General features: G+C 43.8%; 12 non-coding genes across 12 annotated transcripts; all 12 read right to left on the reverse strand.

The window, feature by feature from the left end:
* Positions 1-1,336: 1,336 nt before the first annotated feature.
* On the reverse strand, positions 1,337-1,408 carry TRNAG-UCC (transfer RNA glycine (anticodon UCC)). Its single transcript has one exon. It is a non-coding gene; the product is annotated as a tRNA-Gly (tRNA).
* A 1,513-nt stretch (positions 1,409-2,921) lies between these two features.
* On the reverse strand, positions 2,922-2,993 carry TRNAG-CCC (transfer RNA glycine (anticodon CCC)). The gene has a single exon. It is a non-coding gene; the product is annotated as a tRNA-Gly (tRNA).
* Positions 2,994-4,527: 1,534 nt separating this feature from the next.
* On the reverse strand, positions 4,528-4,599 carry TRNAG-UCC (transfer RNA glycine (anticodon UCC)). The gene has a single exon. It is a non-coding gene; the product is annotated as a tRNA-Gly (tRNA).
* Positions 4,600-6,125: 1,526 nt separating this feature from the next.
* Positions 6,126-6,197, reverse strand: TRNAG-CCC (transfer RNA glycine (anticodon CCC)). The gene has a single exon. It is a non-coding gene; the product is annotated as a tRNA-Gly (tRNA).
* A 1,529-nt stretch (positions 6,198-7,726) lies between these two features.
* TRNAG-UCC (transfer RNA glycine (anticodon UCC)) lies at positions 7,727-7,798 on the reverse strand. Its single transcript has one exon. It is a non-coding gene; the product is annotated as a tRNA-Gly (tRNA).
* A 1,512-nt stretch (positions 7,799-9,310) lies between these two features.
* On the reverse strand, positions 9,311-9,382 carry TRNAG-CCC (transfer RNA glycine (anticodon CCC)). The gene has a single exon. It is a non-coding gene; the product is annotated as a tRNA-Gly (tRNA).
* A 3,129-nt stretch (positions 9,383-12,511) lies between these two features.
* On the reverse strand, positions 12,512-12,583 carry TRNAG-CCC (transfer RNA glycine (anticodon CCC)). Its single transcript has one exon. It is a non-coding gene; the product is annotated as a tRNA-Gly (tRNA).
* Positions 12,584-14,112: 1,529 nt separating this feature from the next.
* Positions 14,113-14,184, reverse strand: TRNAG-UCC (transfer RNA glycine (anticodon UCC)). The gene has a single exon. It is a non-coding gene; the product is annotated as a tRNA-Gly (tRNA).
* A 1,523-nt stretch (positions 14,185-15,707) lies between these two features.
* Positions 15,708-15,779, reverse strand: TRNAG-CCC (transfer RNA glycine (anticodon CCC)). The gene has a single exon. It is a non-coding gene; the product is annotated as a tRNA-Gly (tRNA).
* A 1,533-nt stretch (positions 15,780-17,312) lies between these two features.
* On the reverse strand, positions 17,313-17,384 carry TRNAG-UCC (transfer RNA glycine (anticodon UCC)). Its single transcript has one exon. It is a non-coding gene; the product is annotated as a tRNA-Gly (tRNA).
* Positions 17,385-18,896: 1,512 nt separating this feature from the next.
* Positions 18,897-18,968, reverse strand: TRNAG-CCC (transfer RNA glycine (anticodon CCC)). The gene has a single exon. It is a non-coding gene; the product is annotated as a tRNA-Gly (tRNA).
* A 1,529-nt stretch (positions 18,969-20,497) lies between these two features.
* Positions 20,498-20,569, reverse strand: TRNAG-UCC (transfer RNA glycine (anticodon UCC)). The gene has a single exon. It is a non-coding gene; the product is annotated as a tRNA-Gly (tRNA).
* Between the last annotated feature and the right edge of the window lie 1,144 nt (positions 20,570-21,713).

A 21,713-nucleotide genomic window follows, 5' to 3' on the forward strand; every position in this document is an offset into this window, starting at 1 on the left:
TACAAATAGTAGAAATGAGCATATATAGGCAGCATGGGAAGCAAAGCAGGGAAGAGAAAGAGAACATTCCATGAAATGCCCAGGAGATAGATAAGAGCAGAACAAAAAGGGAAGAATGAAATTCAAAGCATGCCCAGAAAGTTGTGTGAAGCTCCCACCAGTCATTTATGGTTATAATTGTGTGTCTTTACTTTCAAAGTACAGGGTTGTACCTTTCACGATCACTCTTGTATTACACAGACACGAATAGTTGAGAAGTCTTTTCTCACATAGCTGGCACAAGCTTGCACTTTTCCTTTCTGGCTATGTGGAAATGACAGCTTGGTCCTTGGAAGGAAAATCAAGCAAAATTAGCAGAGGATGGTTTCGATCCATCGACCTCTGGGTTATGGGCCCAGCACGCTTCCGCTGCGCCACTCTGCTCCTTTGTGAAAGTGTTCTCTTTATGCAGATGAGGAGGCATTCAGAGAAGTGACGTGGGATTGGTCGGGCTCTCACCTCATTTGCCTAAGTATATCGCAAGGCATGCTGGGTGCAGAAAATCTTTATCTTCCCCTCTCACAATCAGTCACAACTGAAAGTCCAGACCCTCTTAGGCACTAGCCGTTTCAGGCCTTTAACAAGACAACAGCTCTCCGACGCTCTCTGTCTCTCTCTCTCTCTGTGATCCTAGTGCTTGCATGCTCAGTATTTGGCTTTTCCTGGGAGCCAGAGATCTACCCGGTGAGGGCTTGCCGGTATAAGGCTTTAGAGCGTTTGGGAGCGTTCGGTACATGAGAGGACGTTGGACTGGAAGCTATGCAAATTTGAAGCATCCAAACTTCCTGCTGCAGTCGGAGGCTCTTTCCATGGACATCTGCCTTTTGGATTCCTCTAAACTTGCCCTCTGATGAAACATTTTGTGAGCTGCAGTTACCTCCGACGGCTACAAGGTGGTGCTACATTCAGGTGAGGGCACAAGTATGCACAAAATGTTGGGGACTTTTGCCAGATTTATTGCTGGATCTTGCATATCTTTTTCAGAGGCTAAATATTGCCTAGGAAATGCTTTTTAACATAGAGATGCTGGAGTTAAAATGTCTGGTCGGGCCTCAGCCCTTTCATTGTCTGCCCACTGTAACATATTTTTTTACCAGTACATGTGAGTGGTGACTCTGCTTTATGAAACTTATCATATATTAGGACAATGAATATAGCAGAAGGGGCGATCGAAATGCTTGCCTACATATTTGTTTATTTTTTATATAATGGCTGATTAACCTCTTAATTATATTACCAGTTTGTGAAATGTTGCTTTAAAATATATCCTGCTTGCAGAATATATATGTATTTGTACTGCGTTGGCCGGGAATCGAACCCGGGTCAACTGCTTGGAAGGCAGCTATGCTCACCACTATACCACCAACGCCCTCTGATCTTTGCGCTCTCGGTTCTAAACATTAGGACCCTGAGTTCAATGACTATCATGCACCAACTTCAATGGTGCATTTGGTTTAGATACCAACATGAAAAGCAATAGAAAGTTTTTGAAGAGGGTAAGGAACTGGGATTGAAACCAAGGACAAAGCTGTGCAGAAGAGAAGAATGGAAAGCAGCAATACAAATAAAAGATATGAACACATAGAGGCAGCATGGGAAGCAAAGCAGGGAAGAGAAATAGAGAACATTCCATGAAATGCCCAGGAGATAGATAAGAGCAGAACAAAAAAGGGAAGAATGAAATTCAAAGCCTCCACATAAAAGTGTTTGAAGGTCCCACCAGTCATTCATGCTTATTATTGTGTGCCTTTACTTTCAAAGTACAGTGTGGAGCCTTTGACGATCCCTCTCTTGTATTTCAGCAGACACAGATAGTTGAGAAGTCTTTTCTCACATAGCTGGCACAAGCTTGCGCTTTTCCTTGCTGGTAGCGTGGAAATGACAGCTTGGTCCTTGGAAGTAAAATCAAGCAAAATTAGCAGAGGATGGTTTCGATCCATCGACCTCTGGGTTATGGGCCCAGCACGCTTCCGCTGCGCCACTCTGCTCCGTTGTGAAAGTGTTCTTTTTATGCAGATAAGGAGCATTAGGCAGAGTAGCATGGGATTGGTCTGGCTCTCACCTCATTTGCATAAGTATATCCCAAGGCATGCTGGGTGCAGAAAAACTTCATCTTCCCCTCTCACAATCAGTCATAACTGAAAGTCAGACACTCTTAGGCACTAGCCGTTTCAGGCCTTTATCAAGACAGTAGCTCTTGAACCATCTCTCTCTCGCTCTGTGATCCTAGCACTAGCATGCTCAGGATTTGGCTTTACCTTGGAGCCAGAGATATACCCGGTGAGGGCTTGCCCGGTGTGAGGCTTTTGAGCGTTTGGGAGCGTTGTGGACGTTGGACAGGAAACTATGCGAATATGAAGCCTCCAACATTCCTGCTTCAGTGAGTGGTTCTTTCCATGGACATCTGACTCTTGGATTCCTCTCAACTTGCCTTCTGATAAAACATTTTGTGAGCAGCAGTTTCCTTCGACAGCTACAAGGTGGCGCTACATTCAGGTGAGAGCACAAGTATGCACAAAATGTTAGGGACTTTTGCCAGATTTATCGGTGGATCTTGCATATTTTTTTCAGAGGCTAGATATTGCCTAGAAATGCTTTTTAACATAGAGATGCTGGAGTTACAATGTCTGGTCGGGCCTCAGCCCTTTCATTGTCTGCCCACTGTAACAAATTTATTACCAGCACATGTGTGTTGTGACTCTGCTTTATGAAACTTATCATATATTAGGACAATGTATGTAGCAGAAGGTGCGATTGAGATGTTTGCCCACGTATTTGTTTATTTTTTTATATATGGCTGATTAATCTGTTCGTGAAATTTCCATTTTGTGACATGTTGCATTACAATATATCCTTCTTGCAGAATATATAAGTATTTTCAGTGCGTTGGCCGGGAATCGAACCCGGGTCAACTGCTTGGGAAGCAGCTATGCTCACCACTATACCACCAACGCCCTCTGATGTGTTAGCTCTCGGTTCTAAATATTACGTTGCAGAAATCAATGACTATCTTGCACCAGCTTCAATGGTGCATTTGGTTTAGATACCAACATGAGAAGCAGTAGAACGTTTTTTGCAGAGGGTAAGGAACTGGGGATTGAAACCAAGGACAAAGTTGTGCAGAAGAGAAGAAATGAAAAGCAACAGTACAAATAGTAGAAATGAGCATATATAGGCAGCATGGGAAGCAAAGCAGGGAAGAGAAAGAGAACATTCCATGAAATGCCCAGAAGATAGATAAGAGCAGAACAAAAAGGGAAGAATGAAATTCAAAGCATGCCCAGAAAGTTGTGTGAAGCTCCCACCAGTCAGTCATTTATGGTTATAATTGTGTGTCTTTACTTTCAAAGTACAGGGTTGTACCTTTCACGATCACTCTTGTATTACACAGACACGAATAGTTGAGAAGTCTTTTCTCACATAGCTGGCACAAGCTTGCACTTTTCATTTCTGGCTATGTGGAAATGACAGCTTGGTCCTTGGAAGGAAAATCAAGCAAAATTAGCAGAGGATGGTTTCGATCCATCGACCTCTGGGTTATGGGCCCAGCACGCTTCCGCTGCGCCACTCTGCTCCTTTGTGAAAGTGTTCTCTTTATGCAGATGAGGAGGCATTCAGAGAAGTGACGTGGGATTGGTCGGGCTCTCACCTCATTTGCCTAAGTATATCGCAAGGCATGCTGGGTGCAGAAAATCTTTATCTTCCCCTCTCACAATCAGTCACAACTGAAAGTCCAGACCCTCTTAGGCACTAGCCGTTTCAGGCCTTTAACAAGACAACAGCTCTCCGACGCTCTCTGTCTCTCTCTCTCTCTGTGATCCTAGTGCTTGCATGCTCAGTATTTGGCTTTACCTGGGAGCCAGAGATCTACCCGGTGAGGGCTTGCCGGGTATAAGGCTTTAGAGCGTTTGGGAGCGTTCGGTACATGAGAGGACGTTGGACTGGAAGCTATGCAAATTTGAAGCATCCAAACTTCCTGCTGCAGTCGGAGGCTCTTTCCATGGACATCTGCCTTTTGGATTCCTCTAAACTTGCCCTCTGATGAAACATTTTGTGAGCTGCAGTTACCTCCGACGGCTACAAGGTGGTGCTACATTCAGGTGAGGGCACAAGTATGCACAAAATGTTGGGGACTTTTGCCAGATTTATTGCTGGATCTTGCATATTTTTTTCAGAGGCTAAATATTGCCTAGGAAATGCTTTTTAACATAGAGATGCTGGAGTTAAAATGTCTGGTCGGGCCTCAGCCCTTTCATTGTCTGCCCACTGTAACATATTTTTTTACCAGTACATGTGAGTGGTGACTCTGCTTTATGAAACTTATCATATATTAGGACAATGAATATAGCAGAAGGGGCGATCGAAATGCTTGCCTACATATTTGTTTATTTTTTATATAATGGCTGATTAACCTCTTAATTATATTACCATTTTGTGAAATGTTGCTTTAAAATATATCCTGCTTGCAGAATATATAAGTATTTGTACTGCGTTGGCCGGGAATCGAACCCGGGTCAACTGCTTGGAAGGCAGCTATGCTCACCACTATACCACCAACGCCCTCTGATCTTTGCGCTCTCGGTTCTAAACATTAGGACCCTGAGTTCAATGACTATCATGCACCAGCTTCAATGGTGCATTTGGTTTAGATACCAACATGAAAAGCAATAGAAAGTTTTTGTAGAGGGTAAGGAACTGGGATTGAAACCAAGGACAAAGCTGTGCAGAAGAGAAGAATGGAAAGCAGCAATACAAATAATAGATATGAACACATAGAGGCAGCATGGGAAGCAAAGCAGGGAAGAGAAATAGAGAACATTCCATGAAATGCCCAGGAGATAGATAAGAGCAGAACAAAAAAGGGAAGAATGAAATTCAAAGCCTCCACATAAAAGTGTTTGAAGGTCCCACCAGTCATTCATGCTTATTATTGTGTGCCTTTACTTTCAAAGTACAGTGTGGATCCTTTGACGATCCCTCTCTTGTATTTCAGCAGACACAGATAGTTGAGAAGTCTTTTCTCACATAGCTGGCACACGCTTGCGCTTTTCCTTGCTGGCAGCGTGGAAATGACAGCTTGGTCCTTGGAAGTAAAATCAAGCAAAATTAGCAGAGGATGGTTTCGATCCATCGACCTCTGGGTTATGGGCCCAGCACGCTTCCGCTGCGCCACTCTGCTCCGTTGTGAAAGTGTTCTTTTTATGCAGATAAGGAGCATTAAGCAGAGTAGCATGGGATTGGTCTGGCTCTCACCTCATTTGCATAAGTATATCCCAAGGCATGCTGGGTGCAGAAAAACTTCATCTTCCCCTCTCACAATCAGTCATAACTGAAAGTCAGACACTCTTAGGCACTAGCCGTTTCAGGCCTTTATCAAGACAGTAGCTCTTGAACCATCTCTCTCTCTCTCTGTGATCCTAGCACTAGCATGCTCAGGATTTGGCTTTACCTGGGAGCCAGAGATATACCGGGTGAGGGCTTGCCCGGTGTGAGGCTTTTGAGCGTTTGGGAGCGTTTGGGAGCGTTCGGGACGTGAGTGGACGTTGGACAGGAAACTATGCGAATATGAAGCCTCCAACATTCCTGCTTCAGTGAGTGGTTCTTTCCATGGACATCTGACTCTTGGATTCCTCTCAACTTGCCTTCTGATAAAACATTTTGTGAGCAGCAGTTTCCTTCAACAGCTACAAGGTGGCGCTACATTCAGGTGAGAGCACAAGTATGCACAAAATGTTAGGGACTTTTGCCAGATTTATCGGTGGATCTTGCATATTTTTTTCAGAGGCTAGATATTGCCTAGAAATGCTTTTTAACATAGAGATGCTGGAGTTACAATGTCTGGTCGGGCCTCAGCCCTTCCATTGTTTGCCCACTGTAACAAATTTATTACCAGCACATGTGTGTTGTGACTCTGCTTTATGAAACTTATCATATATTAGGACAATGTATGTAGCAGAAGGTGCGATTGAGATGTTTGCCCACGTATTTGTTTATTTTTTTATATATGGCTGATTAATCTGTTCGTGAAATTTCCATTTTGTTACATGACAATATATCCTGCTTGCAGAATATATAAGTATTTTCAGTGCGTTGGCCGGGAATCGAACCCGGGTCAACTGCTTGGGAAGCAACTATGCTCACCACTATACCACCAACGCCCTCTGATGTGTTAGCTCTCGGTTCTAAATATTACGTTGCAGAAATCAATGACTATCTTGCACCAGCTTCAATGGTGCATTCGGTTTAGATACCAACATGAGAAGCAGTAGAACGTTTTTTGCAGAGGGTAAGGAACTGGGGATTGAAACCAAGGACAAAGTTGTGCAGAAGAGAAGAAATGAAAAGCAACAGTACAAATAGTGGAAATGAGCATATATAGGCAGCATGGGAAGCAAAGCAGGGAAGAGAAAGAGAACATTCCATGAAATGCCCAGGAGATAGATAAGAGCAGAACAAAAAGGGAAGAATGAAATTCAAAGCATGCCCAGAAAGTTGTGTGAAGCTCCCACCAGTCATTTATGGTTATAATTGTGTGTCTTTACTTTCAAAGTACAGGGTTGTACCTTTCACGATCACTCTTGTATTACACAGACACGAATAGTTGAGAAGTCTTTTCTCACATAGCTGGCACAAGCTTGCACTTTTCCTTTCTGGCAATGTGGAAATGACAGCTTGGTCCTTGGAAGGAAAATCAAGCAAAATTAGCAGAGGATGGTTTCGATCCATCGACCTCTGGGTTATGGGCCCAGCACGCTTCCGCTGCGCCACTCTGCTCCTTTGTGAAAGTGTTCTCTTTATGCAGATGAGGAGGCATTCAGAGAAGTGACGTGGGATTGGTCGGGCTCTCACCTCATTTGCCTAAGTATATCGCAAGGCATGCTGGGTGCAGAAAATCTTTATCTTCCCCTCTCACAATCAGTCACAACTGAAAGTCCAGACCCTCTTAGGCACTAGCCGTTTAAGGCCTTTAACAAGACAACAGCTCTCCGACGCTCTCTGTCTCTCTCTCTCTCTGTGATCCTAGTGCTTGCATGCTCAGTATTTGGCTTTTCCTGGGAGCCAGAGATCTACCCGGTGAGGGCTTGCCGGTATAAGGCTTTAGAGCGTTTGGGAGCGTTCGGTACATGAGAGGACGTTGGACTTGAAGCTATGCAAATTTGAAGCATCCAAACTTCCTGCTGCAGTCGGAGGCTCTTTCCATGGACATCTGCCTTTTGGATTCCTCTAAACTTGCCCTCTGATGAAACATTTTGTGAGCTGCAGTTACCTCCGACGGCTACAAGGTGGTGCTACATTCAGGTGAGGGCACAAGTATGCACAAAATGTTGGGGACTTTTGCCAGATTTATTGCTGGATCTTGCATATTTTTTTCAGAGGCTAAATATTGCCTAGGAAATGCTTTTTAACATAGAGATGCTGGAGTTAAAATGTCTGGTCGGGCCTCAGCCCTTTCATTGTCTGCCCACTGTAACATATTTTTTTACCAGTACATGTGAGTGGTGACTCTGCTTTATGAAACTTATCATATATTAGGACAATGAATATAGCAGAAGGGGCGATCGAAATGCTTGCCTACATATTTGTTTATTTTTTATATAATGGCTGATTAACCTCTTAATTATATTACCAGTTTGTGAAATGTTGCTTTAAAATATATCCTGCTTGCAGAATATATATGTATTTGTACTGCGTTGGCCGGGAATCGAACCCGGGTCAACTGCTTGGAAGGCAGCTATGCTCACCACTATACCACCAACGCCCTCTGATCTTTGCGCTCTCGGTTCTAAACATTAGGACCCTGAGTTCAATGACTATCATGCACCAGCTTCAATGGTGCATTTGGTTTAGATACCAACATGAAAAGCAATAGAAAGTTTTTGTAGAGGGTAAGGAACTGGGATTGAAACCAAGGACAAAGCTGTGCAGTAGAGAAGAATGGAAAGCAGCAATACAAATAATAGATATGAACACATAGAGGCAGCATGGGAAGCAAAGCAGGGAAGAGAAATAGAGAACATTCCATGAAATGCCCAGGAGATAGATAAGAGCAGAACAAAAAAGGGAAGAATGAAATTCAAAGCCTCCACATAAAAGTGTTTGAAGGTCCCACCAGTCATTCATGCTTATTATTGTGTGCCTTTACTTTCAAAGTACAGTGTGGAGCTTTTGACGATCCCTCTCTTGTATTTCAGCAGACACAGATAGTTGAGAAGTCTTTTCTCACATAGCTGGCACAAGCTTGCGCTTTTCCTTGCTGGTAGCGTGGAAATGACAGCTTGGTCCTTGGAAGTAAAATCAAGCAAAATTAGCAGAGGATGGTTTCGATCCATCGACCTCTGGGTTATGGGCCCAGCACGCTTCCGCTGCGCCACTCTGCTCCGTTGTGAAAGTGTTCTTTTTATGCAGATAAGGAGCATTAGGCAGAGTAGCATGGGATTGGTCTGGCTCTCACCTCATTTGCATAAGTATATCCCAAGGCATGCTGGGTGCAGAAAAACTTCATCTTCCCCTCTCACAATCAGTCATAACTGAAAGTCAGACACTCTTAGGCACTAGCCGTTTCAGGTCTTTATCAAGACAGTAGCTCTTGAACCATCTCTCTCTCGCTCTGTGATCCTAGCACTAGCATGCTCAGGATTTGGCTTTACCTTGGAGCCAGAGATATACCCGGTGAGGGCTTGCCCGGTGTGAGGCTTTTGAGCGTTTGGGAGCGTTGTGGACGTTGGACAGGAAACTATGCGAATATGAAGCCTCCAACATTCCTGCTTCAGTGAGTGGTTCTTTCCATGGACATCTGACTCTTGGATTCCTCTCAACTTGCCTTCTGATAAAACATTTTGTGAGCAGCAGTTTCCTTCGACAGCTACAAGGTGGCGCTACATTCAGGTGAGAGCACAAGTATGCACAAAATGTTAGGGACTTTTGCCAGATTTATCGGTGGATCTTGCATATTTTTTCAGAGGCTAGATATTGCCTAGAAATGCTTTTTAACATAGAGATGCTGGAGTTACAATGTCTGGTCGGGCCTCAGCCCTTCCATTGTTTGCCCACTGTAACAAATTTATTACCAGCACATGTGTGTTGTGACTCTGCTTTATGAAACTTATCATATATTAGGACAATGTATGTAGCAGAAGGTGCGATTGAGATGTTTGCCCACGTATTTGTTTATTTTTTTATATATGGCTGATTAATCTGTTCGTGAAATTTCCATTTTGTGACATGTTGCATTACAATATATCCTGCTTGCAGAATATATAAGTATTTTCAGTGCGTTGGCCGGGAATCGAACCCGGGTCAACTGCTTGGGAAGCAGCTATGCTCACCACTATACCACCAACGCCCTCTGATGTGTTAGCTCTCGGTTCTAAATATTATGTTGCAGAAATCAATGACTATCTTGCACCAGCTTCAATGGTGCATTTGGTTTAGATACCAACATGAGAAGCAGTAGAACGTTTTTTGCAGAGGGTAAGGAACTGGGGATTGAAACCAAGGACAAAGTTGTGCAGAAGAGAAGAAATGAAAAGCAACAGTACAAATAGTAGAAATGAGCATATATAGGCAGCATGGGAAGCAAAGCAGGGAAGAGAAAGAGAACATTCCATGAAATGCCCAGGAGATAGATAAGAGCAGAACAAAAAGGGAAGAATGAAATTCAAAGCATGCCCAGAAAGTTGTGTGAAGCTCCCACCAGTCAGTCATTTATGGTTATAATTGTGTGTCTTTACTTTCAAAGTACAGGGTTGTACCTTTCACGATCACTCTTGTATTACACAGACACGAATAGTTGAGAAGTCTTTTCTCACATAGCTGGCACAAGCTTGCACTTTTCCTTTCTGGCTATGTGGAAATGACAGCTTGGTCCTTGGAAGGAAAATCAAGCAAAATTAGCAGAGGATGGTTTCGATCCATCGACCTCTGGGTTATGGGCCCAGCACGCTTCCGCTGCGCCACTCTGCTCCTTTGTGAAAGTGTTCTCTTTATGCAGATGAGGAGGCATTCAGAGAAGTGACGTGGGATTGGTCAGGCTCTCACCTCATTTGCCTAAGTATATCGCAAGGCATGCTGGGTGCAGAAAATCTTTATCTTCCCCTCTCACAATCAGTCACAACTGAAAGTCCAGACCCTCTTAGGCACTAGCCGTTTCAGGCCTTTAACAAGACAACAGCTCTCCGACGCTCTCTGTCTCTCTCTCTCTCTGTGATCCTAGTGCTTGCATGCTCAGTATTTGGCTTTACCTGGGAGCCAGAGATCTACCCGGTGAGGGCTTGCCGGGTATAAGGCTTTAGAGCGTTTGGGAGCATTCGGTACATGAGAGGACGTTGGACTGGAAGCTATGCAAATTTGAAGCATCCAAACTTCCTGCTGCAGTCGGAGGCTCTTTCCATGGACATCTGCCTTTTGGATTCCTCTAAACTTGCCCTCTGATGAAACATTTTGTGAGCTGCAGTTACCTCCGACGGCTACAAGGCGGTGCTACATTCAGGTGAGGGCACAAGTATGCACAAAATGTTGGGGACTTTTGCCAGATTTATTGCTGGATCTTGCATATTTTTTTCAGAGGCTAAATATTGCCTAGGAAATGCTTTTTAACATAGAGATGCTGGAGTTAAAATGTCTGGTCGGGCCTCAGCCCTTTCATTGTCTGCCCACTGTAACATATTTTTTTACCAGCACATGTGAGTGGTGACTCTGCTTTATGAAACTTATCATATATTAGGACAATGAATATAGCAGAAGGGGCGATCGACATGCTTGCCTACATATTTGTTTATTTTTTATATAATGGCTGATTAACCTCTTCATTATATTACCATTTTGTGAAATGTTGCTTTAAAATATATCCTGCTTGCAGAATATATAAGTATTTGTACTGCGTTGGCCGGGAATCGAACCCGGGTCCACTTTTTTGAAGGCAGCTATGCTCACCACTATACCACCAACGCCCTCTGATCTGTGCGCTCTCGGTTCTAAACATTAGGACCCTGAGTTCAATGACTATCATGCACCAGCTTCAATTGTGCATTTGAATTAGATACCAACATGAAAAGCAATAGAAAGTTTTTGTAGAGGGTAAGGAACTGGGATTGAAACCAAGGACAAAGCTGTGCAGAAGAGAAGAATGGAAAGCAGCAATACAAATAATAGATATGAACACATAGAGGCAGCATGGGAAGCAAAGCAGGGAAGAGAAATAGAGAACATTCCATGAAATGCCCAGGAGATAGATAAGAGCAGAACAAAAAAGGGAAGAATGAAATTCAAAGCCTCCACATAAAAGTGTTTGAAGGTCCCACCAGTCATTCATGCTTATTATTGTGTGCCTTTACTTTCAAAGTACAGTGTGGAGCCTTTGACGATCCCTCTCTTGTATTTCAGCAGACACAGATAGTTGAGAAGTCTTTTCTCACATAGCTGGCACAAGCTTGCGCTTTTCCTTGCTGGTAGCGTGGAAATGACAGCTTGGTCCTTGGAAGTAAAATCAAGCAAAATTAGCAGAGGATGGTTTCGATCCATCGACCTCTGGGTTATGGGCCCAGCACGCTTCCGCTGCGCCACTCTGCTCCGTTGTGAAAGTGTTCTTTTTATGCAGATAAGGAGCATTAGGCAGAGTAGCATGGGATTGGTCTGGCTCTCACCTCATTTGCATAAGTATATCCCAAGGCATGCTGGGTGCAGAAAAACTTCATCTTCCCCTCTCACAATCAGTCATAACTGAAAGTCAGACACTCTTAGGCACTAGCCGTTTCAGGCCTTTATCAAGACAGTAGCTCTTGAACCATCTCTCTCTCGCTCTGTGATCCTAGCACTAGCATGCTCAGGATTTGGCTTTACCTTGGAGCCAGAGATATACCCGGTGAGGGCTTGCCCGGTGTGAGGCTTTTGAGCGTTTGGGAGCGTTCGGGACGTGAGTGGACGTTGGACAGGAAACTATGCGAATATGAAGCCTCCAACATTCCTGCTTCAGTGAGTGGTTCTTTCCATGGACATCTGACTCTTGGATTCCTCTCAACTTGCCTTCTGATAAAACATTTTGTGAACAGCAGTTTCCTTCGACAGCTACAAGGTGGCGCTACATTCAGGTGAGAGCACAAGTATGCACAAAATGTTAGGGACTTTTGCCAGATTTATCGGTGGATCTTGCATATTTTTTTCAGAGGCTAGATATTGCCTAGAAATGCTTTTTAACATAGAGATGCTGGAGTTACAATGTCTGGTCGGGCCTCAGCCCTTCCATTGTTTGCCCACTGTAACAAATTTATTACCAGCACATGTGTGTTGTGACTCTGCTTTATGAAACTTATCATATATTAGGACAATGTATGTAGCAGAAGGTGCGATTGAGATGTTTGCCCACGTATTTGTTTATTTTTTTATATATGGCTGATTAATCTGTTCGTGAAATTTCCATTTTGTGACATGTTGCATTACAATATATCCTGCTTGCAGAATATATAAGTATTTTCAGTGCGTTGGCCGGGAATCGAACCCGGGTCAACTGCTTGGGAAGCAGCTATGCTCACCACTATACCACCAACGCCCTCTGATGTGTTAGCTCTCGGTTCTAAATATTACGTTGCAGAAATCAATGACTATCTTGCACCAGCTTCAATGGTGCATTTGGTTTAGATACCAACATGAGAAGCAGTAGAACGTTTTTTGCAGAGGGTAAGGAACTGGGGATTGAAACCAAGGACAAAGTTGTGCAGAAGAGAAGAAATGAAAAGCAACAGTACAAATAGTAGAAATGAGCATATATAGGCAGCATGGGAAGCAAAGCAGGGAAGAGAAAGAGAACATTCCATGAAATGCCCAGGAGATAGATAAGAGCAGAACAAAAAGGGAAGAATGAAATTCAAAGCATGCCCAGAAAGTTGTGTGAAGCTCCCACCAGTCATTTATGGTTATAATTGTGTGTCTTTACTTTCAAAGTACAGGGTTGTACCTTTCACGATCACTCTTGTATTACACAGACACGAATAGTTGAGAAGTCTTTTCTCACATAGCTGGCACAAGCTTGCACTTTTCCTTTCTGGCTATGTGGAAATGACAGCTTGGTCCTTGGAAGGAAAATCAAGCAAAATTAGCAGAGGATGGTTTCGATCCATCGACCTCTGGGTTATGGGCCCAGCACGCTTCCGCTGCGCCACTCTGCTCCTTTGTGAAAGTGTTCTCTTTATGCAGATGAGGAGGCATTCAGAGAAGTGACGTGGGATTGGTCGGGCTCTCACCTCATTTGCCTAAGTATATCGCAAGGCATGCTGGGTGCAGAAAATCTTTATCTTCCCCTCTCACAATCAGTCACAACTGAAAGTCCAGACCCTCTTAGGCACTAGCCGTTTCAGGCCTTTAACAAGACAACAGCTCTCCGACGCTCTCTGTCTCTCTCTCTCTCTGTGATCCTAGTGCTTGCATGCTCAGTATTTGGCTTTTCCTGGGAGCCAGAGATCTACCCGGTGAGGGCTTGCCGGTATAAGGCTTTAGAGCGTTTGGGAGCGTTCGGTACATGAGAGGACGTTGGACTGGAAGCTATGCAAATTTGAAGCATCCAAACTTCCTGCTGCAGTCGGAGGCTCTTTCCATGGACATCTGCCTTTTGGATTCCTCTAAACTTGCCCTCTGATGAAACATTTTGTGAGCTGCAGTTACCTCCGACGGCTACAAGGTGGTGCTACATTCAGGTGAGGGCACAAGTATGCACAAAATGTTGGGGACTTTTGCCAGATTTATTGCTGGATCTTGCATATCTTTTTCAGAGGCTAAATATTGCCTAGGAAATGCTTTTTAACATAGAGATGCTGGAGTTAAAATGTCTGGTCGGGCCTCTGCCCTTTCATTGTCTGCCCACTGTAACATATTTTTTTACCAGTACATGTGAGTGGTGACTCTGCTTTATGAAACTTATCATATATTAGGACAATGAATATAGCAGAAGGGGCGATCGAAATGCTTGCCTACATATTTGTTTATTTTTTATATAATGGCTGATTAACCTCTTAATTATATTACCAGTTTGTGAAATGTTGCTTTAAAATATATCCTGCTTGCAGAATATATATGTATTTGTACTGCGTTGGCCGGGAATCGAACCCGGGTCAACTGCTTGGAAGGCAGCTATGCTCACCACTATACCACCAACGCCCTCTGATCTTTGCGCTCTCGGTTCTAAACATTAGGACCCTGAGTTCAATGACTATCATGCACCAGCTTCAATGGTGCATTTGGTTTAGATACCAACATGAAAAGCAATAGAAAGTTTTTGTAGAGGGTAAGGAACTGGGATTGAAACCAAGGACAAAGCTGTGCAGAAGAGAAGAATGGAAAGCAGCAATACAAATAATAGATATGAACACATAGAGGCAGCATGGGAAGCAAAGCAGGGAAGAGAAATAGAGAACATTCCATGAAATGCCCAGGAGATAGATAAGAGCAGAACAAAAAAGGGAAGAATGAAATTCAAAGCCTCCACATAAAAGTGTTTGAAGGTCCCACCAGTCATTCATGCTTATTATTGTGTGCCTTTACTTTCAAAGTACAGTGTGGAGCCTTTGACGATCCCTCTCTTGTATTTCAGCAGACACAGATAGTTGAGAAGTCTTTTCTCACATAGCTGGCACACGCTTGCGCTTTTCCTTGCTGGCAGCGTGGAAATGACAGCTTGGTCCTTGGAAGTAAAATCAAGCAAAATTAGCAGAGGATGGTTTCGATCCATCGACCTCTGGGTTATGGGCCCAGCACGCTTCCGCTGCGCCACTCTGCTCTGTTGTGAAAGTGTTCTTTTTATGCAGATAAGGAGCATTAAGCAGAGTAGCATGGGATTGGTCTGGCTCTCACCTCATTTGCATAAGTATATCCCAAGGCATGCTGGGTGCAGAAAAACTTCATCTTCCCCTCTCACAATCAGTCATAACTGAAAGTCAGACACTCTTAGGCACTAGCCGTTTCAGGCCTTTATCAAGACAGTAGCTCTTGAACCATCTCTCTCTCGCTCTGTGATTCTAGCACTAGCATGCTCAGGATTTGGCTTTACCTTGGAGCCAGAGATATACCCGGTGAGGGCTTGCCCGGTGTGAGGCTTTTGAGCGTTTGGGAGCGTTCGGGACGTGAGTGGACGTTGGACAGGAAACTATGCGAATATGAAGCCTCCAACATTCCTGCTTCAGTGAGTGGTTCTTTCCATGGACATCTGACTCTTGGATTCCTCTCAACTTGCCTTCTGATAAAACATTTTGTGAGCAGCAGTTTCCTTCGACAGCTACAAGGTGGCGCTACATTCAGGTGAGAGCACAAGTATGCACAAAATGTTAGGGACTTTTGCCAGATTTATCGGTGGATCTTGCATATTTTTTTCAGAGGCTAGATATTGCCTAGAAATGCTTTTTAACATAGAGATGCTGGAGTTACAATGTCTGGTCGGGCCTCAGCCCTTCCATTGTTTGCCCACCGTAACAAATTTATTACCAGCACATGTGTGTTGTGACTCTGCTTTATGAAACTTATCATATATTAGGACAATGTATGTAGCAGAAGGTGCGATTGAGATGTTTGCCCACGTATTTGTTTATTTTTTTATATATGGCTGATTAATCTGTTCGTGAAATTTCCATTTTGTGACATGTTGCATTACAATATATCCTGCTTGCAGAATATATAAGTATTTTCAGTGCGTTGGCCGGGAATCGAACCCGGGTCAACTGCTTGGGAAGCAGCTATGCTCACCACTATACCACCAACGCCCTCTGATGTGTTAGCTCTCGGTTCTAAATATTACGTTGCAGAAATCAATGACTATCTTGCACCAGCTTCAATGGTGCATTTGGTTTAGATACCAACATGAGAAGCAGTAGAACGTTTTTTGCAGAGGGTAAGGAACTGGGGATTGAAACCAAGGACAAAGTTGTGCAGAAGAGAAGAAATGAAAAGCAACAGTACAAATAGTAGAAATGAGCATATATAGGCAGCATGGGAAGCAAAGCAGGGAAGAGAAAGAGAACATTCCATGAAATGCCCAGGAGATAGATAAGAGCAGAACAAAAAGGGAAGAATGAAATTCAAAGCATGCCCAGAAAGTTGTGTGAAGCTCCCACCAGTCAGTCATTTATGGTTATAATTGTGTGTCTTTACTTTCAAAGTACAGGGTTGTACCTTTCACGATCACTCTTGTATTACACAGACACGAATAGTTGAGAAGTCTTTTCTCACATAGCTGGCACAAGCTTGCACTTTTCATTTCTGGCTATGTGGAAATGACAGCTTGGTCCTTGGAAGGAAAATCAAGCAAAATTAGCAGAGGATGGTTTCGATCCATCGACCTCTGGGTTATGGGCCCAGCACGCTTCCGCTGCGCCACTCTGCTCCTTTGTGAAAGTGTTCTCTTTATGCAGATGAGGAGGCATTCAGAGAAGTGACGTGGGATTGGTCGGGCTCTCACCTCATTTGCCTAAGTATATCGCAAGGCATGCTGGGTGCAGAAAATCTTTATCTTCCCCTCTCACAATCAGTCACAACTGAAAGTCCAGACCCTCTTAGGCACTAGCCGTTTCAGGCCTTTAACAAGACAACAGCTCTCCGACGCTCTCTGTCTCTCTCTCTCTCTGTGATCCTAGTGCTTGCATGCTCAGTATTTGGCTTTTCCTGGGAGCCAGAGATCTACCCGGTGAGGGCTTGCCGGTATAAGGCTTTAGAGCGTTTGGGAGCGTTCGGTACATGAGAGGACGTTGGACTGGAAGCTATGCAAATTTGAAGCATCCAAACTTCCTGCTGCAGTCGGAGGCTCTTTCCATGGACATCTGCCTTTTGGATTCCTCTAAACTTGCCCTCTGATGAAACATTTTGTGAGCTGCAGTTACCTCCGACGGCTACAAGGTGGTGCTACATTCAGGTGAGGGCACAAGTATGCACAAAATGTTGGGGACTTTTGCCAGATTTATTGCTGGATCTTGCATATTTTTTTCAGAGGCTAAATATTGCCTAGGAAATGCTTTTTAACATAGAGATGCTGGAGTTAAAATGTCTGGTCGGGCCTCAGCCCTTTCATTGTCTGCCCACTGTAACATATTTTTTTACCAGTACATGTGAGTGGTGACTCTGCTTTATGAAACTTATCATATATTAGGACAATGAATATAGCAGAAGGGGCGATCGAAATGCTTGCCTACATATTTGTTTATTTTTTATATAATGGCTGATTAACCTCTTAATTATATTACCATTTTGTGAAATGTTGCTTTAAAATATATCCTGCTTGCAGAATATATAAGTATTTGTACTGCGTTGGCCGGGAATCGAACCCGGGTCAACTGCTTGGAAGGCAGCTATGCTCACCACTATACCACCAACGCCCTCTGATCTTTGCGCTCTCGGTTCTAAACATTAGGACCCTGAGTTCAATGACTATCATGCACCAGCTTCAATGGTGCATTTGGTTTAGATACCAACATGAAAAGCAATAGAAAGTTTTTGTAGAGGGTAAGGAACTGGGATTGAAACCAAGGACAAAGCTGTGCAGAAGAGAAGAATGGAAAGCAGCAATACAAATAATAGATATGAACACATAGAGGCAGCATGGGAAGCAAAGCAGGGAAGAGAAATAGAGAACATTCCATGAAATGCCCAGGAGATAGATAAGAGCAGAACAAAAAAGGGAAGAATGAAATTCAAAGCCTCCACATAAAAGTGTTTGAAGGTCCCACCAGTCATTCATGCTTATTATTGTGTGCCTTTACTTTCAAAGTACAGTGTGGAGCTTTTGACGATCCCTCTCTTGTATTCAGCAGACACAGATAGTTGAGAAGTCTTTTCTCACATAGCTGGCACAAGCTTGCGCTTTTCCTTGCTGGTAGCGTGGAAATGACAGCTTGGTCCTTGGAAGTAAAATCAAGCAAAATTAGCAGAGGATGGTTTCGATCCATCGACCTCTGGGTTATGGGCCCAGCACGCTTCCGCTGCGCCACTCTGCTCCGTTGTGAAAGTGTTCTTTTTATGCAGATAAGGAGCATTAGGCAGAGTAGCATGGGATTGGTCTGGCTCTCACCTCATTTGCATAAGTATATCCCAAGGCATGCTGGGTGCAGAAAAACTTCATCTTCCCCTCTCACAATCAGTCATAACTGAAAGTCAGACACTCTTAGGCACTAGCCGTTTCAGGCCTTTATCAAGACAGTAGCTCTTGAACCATCTCTCTCTCGCTCTGTGATCCTAGCACTAGCATGCTCAGGATTTGGCTTTACCTTGGAGCCAGAGATATACCCGGTGAGGGCTTGCCCGGTGTGAGGCTTTTGAGCGTTTGGGAGCGTTGTGGACGTTGGACAGGAAACTATGCGAATATGAAGCCTCCAACATTCCTGCTTCAGTGAGTGGTTCTTTCCATGGACATCTGACTCTTGGATTCCTCTCAACTTGCCTTCTGATAAAACATTTTGTGAGCAGCAGTTTCCTTCGACAGCTACAAGGTGGCGCTACATTCAGGTGAGAGCACAAGTATGCACAAAATGTTAGGGACTTTTGCCAGATTTATCGGTGGATCTTGCATATTTTTTTCAGAGGCTAGATATTGCCTAGAAATGCTTTTTAACATAGATATGCTGGAGTTACAATATCTGGTCGGGCCTCAGCCCTTCCATTGTTTGCCCACTGTAACAAATTTATTACCAGCACATGTGTGTTGTGACTCTGCTTTATGAAACTTATCATATATTAGGACAATGTATGTAGCAGAAGGTGCGATTGAGATGTTTGCCCACGTATTTGTTTATTTTTTTATATATGGCTGATTAATCTGTTCGTGAAATTTCCATTTTGTGACATGTTGCATTACAATATATCCTGCTTGCAGAATATATAAGTATTTTCAGTGCATTGGCCGGGAATCGAACCCGGGTCAACTGCTTGGGAAGCAGCTATGCTCACCACTATACCACCAACGCCCTCTGATGTGTTAGCTCTCGGTTCTAAATATTACGTTGCAGAAATCAATGACTATCTTGCACCAGCTTCAATGGTGCATTTGGTTTAGATACCAACATGAGAAGCAGTAGAACGTTTTTTGCAGAGGGTAAGGAACTGGGGATTGAAACCAAGGACAAAGTTGTGCAGAAGAGAAGAAATGAAAAGCAACAGTACAAATAGTAGAAATGAGCATATATAGGCAGCATGGGAAGCAAAGCAGGGAAGAGAAAGAGAACATTCCATGAAATGCCCAGGAGATAGATAAGAGCAGAACAAAAAGGGAAGAATGAAATTCAAAGCATGCCCAGAAAGTTGTGTGAAGCTCCCACCAGTCATTTATGGTTATAATTGTGTGTCTTTACTTTCAAAGTACAGGGTTGTACCTTTCACGATCACTCTTGTATTACACAGACACGAATAGTTGAGAAGTCTTTTCTCACATAGCTGGCACAAGCTTGCACTTTTCCTTTCTGGCTATGTGGAAATGACAGCTTGGTCCTTGGAAGGAAAATCAAGCAAAATTAGCAGAGGATGGTTTCGATCCATCGACCTCTGGGTTATGGGCCCAGCACGCTTCCGCTGCGCCACTCTGCTCCTTTGTGAAAGTGTTCTCTTTATGCAGATGAGGAGGCATTCAGAGAAGTGACGTGGGATTGGTCGGGCTCTCACCTCATTTGCCTAAGTATATCGCAAGGCATGCTGGGTGCAGAAAATCTTTATCTTCCCCTCTCACAATCAGTCACAACTGAAAGTCCAGACCCTCTTAGGCACTAGCCGTTTCAGGCCTTTAACAAGACAACAGCTCTCCGACGCTCTCTGTCTCTCTCTCTCTCTGTGATCCTAGTGCTTGCATGCTCAGTATTTGGCTTTTCCTGGGAGCCAGAGATCTACCCGGTGAGGGCTTGCCGGTATAAGGCTTTAGAGCGTTTGGGAGCGTTCGGTACATGAGAGGACGTTGGACTGGAAGCTATGCAAATTTGAAGCATCCAAACTTCCTGCTGCAGTCGGAGGCTCTTTCCATGGACATCTGCCTTTTGGATTCCTCTAAACTTGCCCTCTGATGAAACATTTTGTGAGCTGCAGTTACCTCCGACGGCTACAAGGTGGTGCTACATTCAGGTGAGGGCACAAGTATGCACAAAATGTTGGGGACTTTTGCCAGATTTATTGCTGGATCTTGCATATCTTTTTCAGAGGCTAAATATTGCCTAGGAAATGCTTTTTAACATAGAGATGCTGGAGTTAAAATGTCTGGTCGGGCCTCTGCCCTTTCATTGTCTGCCCACTGTAACATATTTTTTTACCAGTACATGTGAGTGGTGACTCTGCTTTATGAAACTTATCATATATTAGGACAATGAATATAGCAGAAGGGGCGATCGAAATGCTTGCCTACATATTTGTTTATTTTTTATATAATGGCTGATTAACCTCTTAATTATATTACCAGTTTGTGAAATGTTGCTTTAAAATATATCCTGCTTGCAGAATATATATGTATTTGTACTGCGTTGGCCGGGAATCGAACCCGGGTCAACTGCTTGGAAGGCAGCTATGCTCACCACTATACCACCAACGCCCTCTGATCTTTGCGCTCTCGGTTCTAAACATTAGGACCCTGAGTTCAATGACTATCATGCACCAGCTTCAATGGTGCATTTGGTTTAGATACCAACATGAAAAGCAATAGAAAGTTTTTGTAGAGGGTAAGGAACTGGGATTGAAACCAAGGACAAAGCTGTGCAGAAGAGAAGAATGGAAAGCAGCAATACAAATAATAGATATGAACACATAGAGGCAGCATGGGAAGCAAAGCAGGGAAGAGAAATAGAGAACATTCCATGAAATGCCCAGGAGATAGATAAGAGCAGAACAAAAAAGGGAAGAATGAAATTCAAAGCCTCCACATAAAAGTGTTTGAAGGTCCCACCAGTCATTCATGCTTATTATTGTGTGCCTTTACTTTCAAAGTACAGTGTGGAGCCTTTGACGATCCCTCTCTTGTATTTCAGCAGACACAGATAGTTGAGAAGTCTTTTCTCACATAGCTGGCACAAGCTTGCGCTTTTCCTTGCTGGTAGCGTGGAAATGACAGCTTGGTCCTTGGAAGTAAAATCAAGCAAAATTAGCAGAGGATGGTTTCGATCCATCGACCTCTGGGTTATGGGCCCAGCACGCTTCCGCTGCGCCACTCTGCTCCGTTGTGAAAGTGTTCTTTTTATGCAGATAAGGAGCATTAGGCAGAGTAGCATGGGATTGGTCTGGCTCTCACCTCATTTGCATAAGTATATCCCAAGGCATGCTGGGTGCAGAAAAACTTCATCTTCCCCTCTCACAATCAGTCATAACTGAAAGTCAGACACTCTTAGGCACTAGCCGTTTCAGGCCTTTATCAAGACAGTAGCTCTTGAACCATCTCTCTCTCGCTCTGTGATCCTAGCACTAGCATGCTCAGGATTTGGCTTTACCTTGGAGCCAGAGATATACCCGGTGAGGGCTTGCCCGGTGTGAGGCTTTTGAGCGTTTGGGAGCGTTCGGGACGTGAGTGGACGTTGGACAGGAAACTATGCGAATAGGAAGCCTCCAACATTCCTGCTTCAGTGAGTGGTTCTTTCCATGGACATCTGACTCTTGGATTCCTCTCAACTTGCCTTCTGATAAAACATTTTGTGAGCAGCAGTTTCCTTCGACAGCTACAAGGTGGCGCTACATTCAGGTGAGAG

Source organism: Lissotriton vulgaris, chromosome 9, assembly GCF_964263255.1.
Source record: "Lissotriton vulgaris chromosome 9, aLisVul1.2, whole genome shotgun sequence".
Lineage (NCBI taxonomy): Eukaryota > Metazoa > Chordata > Amphibia > Caudata > Salamandridae > Lissotriton > Lissotriton vulgaris.